The sequence below is a fragment of the Octodon degus genome, unplaced genomic scaffold (genome assembly GCF_000260255.1).
Source record: "Octodon degus isolate 3935 unplaced genomic scaffold, OctDeg1.0 scaffold00176, whole genome shotgun sequence".
NCBI lineage: Eukaryota > Metazoa > Chordata > Mammalia > Rodentia > Octodontidae > Octodon > Octodon degus.
In genome coordinates, this window is record NW_004524752.1 from 418,925 (window position 1) to 421,349 (window position 2,425).

General features: G+C 38.4%; 1 protein-coding gene across 1 annotated transcript in view; it reads right to left on the reverse strand.

The window, feature by feature from the left end:
- Rgsl1 (regulator of G protein signaling like 1) overlaps window positions 1-2,425 on the reverse strand; it is a 79,807-nt gene that overhangs the window by 51,210 nt on the left and 26,172 nt on the right. The gene's annotated exons all lie outside the window — the stretch shown is intronic.

The window sequence follows — 2,425 nt, forward strand, 5'->3', positions numbered from 1 at the left end:
TACAGGGTCTACAGGGTGTTCAGTGGCTCACTACTAGATTGGACTAGTAGTGATCCACCTGTTTACAGCCTCCCAAGAGCTGGGATTACAGGCGTGCACCACCATGCCCAGTCTCAGTTGCCATCTCAGTGCACCCCGGGGGTGGGTCTGGCATGGCAGGCCTGTGGATAAAACCCCTGGTTCCAGTGCCTGCTTGCAGGTGCTTTAACCCACTGAGCTACTTGGCCAGCCCTGTCCTTACACATCTGTGAATAAGACTTCATTCAGGAGAATAACCAAGAGCTAGTGTTTAGCTACATTTATTTCTTCATACTCTCATTTATTCATTTGACAAATATTTTCTGAACACTAGTATGTGCTGACACTATACAACTTGTTGGGAAGGTCAAGTTCAGAGTGCTACAAACCTTAGTATACCAAGGAGCTCTAAAAGTCTACTGGAGGGTGAACAACTTTATGATACAGGATCACACTTCTCTGGGGACAGAGAAATGGGGACAGTTGTTTTTGAGCAACTCACTGAAATCTGGGAAGAATTCATACAGGCAAGGAGACCTAAGCCACAGTGTGAACCTGGTAGGATAAGTGGGAGCTTCCAGAGGGATGTGGAATGAAAAATGCTGCAGGCAGCGGGAAGAGCTCAAGCAAAGGAGGGTGTTGAGCTCTTCTGCTATTATTATACTACTTTCTATTTCTCCCTCCAGATTATAAATGTTTGCTTTAGATATTTAGATGATTTGATGTAAGGAGAATATATATTTATTTTATATCTTCTTTTGGAATTGACTTAAAAATTTTAGTTATTTATTTATTCGATACAGGGTCTTGCTAAGCAGCTCAGACTCATAGTGGTCTTCCTGCCTCAGCCTCTCCAGTGCTGGGATTACATGTGTGCACATCATGCCTGGTTTTGGGGACAGCATGGCACATCTGGGATTCTAGGGGCTGACATGGCATGCAGTACAGGAATTGAACCCAGGGCCTTGTGCTTGCCAGGTAGGTGCTTAGACCACCAAGCTATCTTCCCAGCCCCAAATTGACATTTTGATTATTATATTAAAATCTTTATCTCTTGATGGTCTGAGACTTAAAATCTGAAGTAAGATAGCACATGTGTTTTTTAAAAAAAGGATTACTATTAGCAACTTAGTGACTGAGATGTTGTCTTAAGAAAAGGGGAAGGCAGAGGAGGGCAGAAGATATAGCTCAGTGCAAAGGCCCTTAGCTCAATCCACAGTGCCACAAAGGAGAAAGGGGGGAAGAGGCAGAGAGAGAGATAGAGAGAGAGAGACAGAGACAGACAGAGACAGACAGACACACACACACACACACACACACACACACACACACAGAAGAGAGAGACCAAGAGATAGAGACAGAGACAGAGACAGAGACAGAGACAGAATTTTCATGCAATGTGCTTATAAATCCTTTACTTTCAGCCTGTGTGTGTCCTTAGATATAGAATCTTATACACAGTACATAGTTTTATGTTATTTCTTAAATTTACTAATCTTTTCTGTCTTTTCTACAACTTTTGACTTGGGAGTTTAAAACATTTATACGTAAATTAATGATTTATAGCTAAGGACTGGCTGTTACCACTTTGTTAATTGCTTTTCATCTTTGTATAGTTCTTTTCTTCCTCTCTTTTGTTATTTGATTTTTTCTCATACTTTAATTCCTCCTCTTTCCCTTTGTGTTTCTACTGTATATATTATTGTGACTGCTATAAAGCTCACAATGAACATCTTTACTAATGAATCTGCTTTAAATGACAGGCCAGGGAGGTGGCCCAGTAGAATAAGTGCTTGCCTGGCAAGCATAAGGGCCTGAGTTCAATCCCTAGTTCTGAAAAAAACAAAAATAAAAACAACAAAAAAAAAAACCTAATGACATCTTAGCTTCAGTCACATATAAGAACTCTACACTTTATCCTCAACACACACACAGTTTATGGACTTGATATGAGACATTTATAATGTGATTCCGTTAACTAACTGCTGTAATTGTAGTTATTCTTACTATTTTTTGCTTATACATTGATATTAACAGGGATTTATGTCCCTTTATTTCAGTGTTGTAGTATTCTGTTTTTATGTTTGTGTGTAGTGGAGAGATTTATATTTTATATGCTTTTGTATTGTTCAGCATCTTTTCATTTCAGGATGAAGAATGCTCTTTAGTACTTCTTGTAAAGCAAGTTTAACAATGACAAACTCTCCCAATTTTATCTGTTTGAGAAAAAATTCAATATTTATTTCATATAAATTATAGTCTTACCAATAAAATCTTACTTAACAGTTTATTATTTTTCAGTATATGACTATATAATCCTACTCTTTCTGGTTGGTAAAATTTCTGCTGAGAAATCCTCTGGGAGGCTTATGAAGTTTAACTTAAGTGTAACAACTCACTTTTCTCT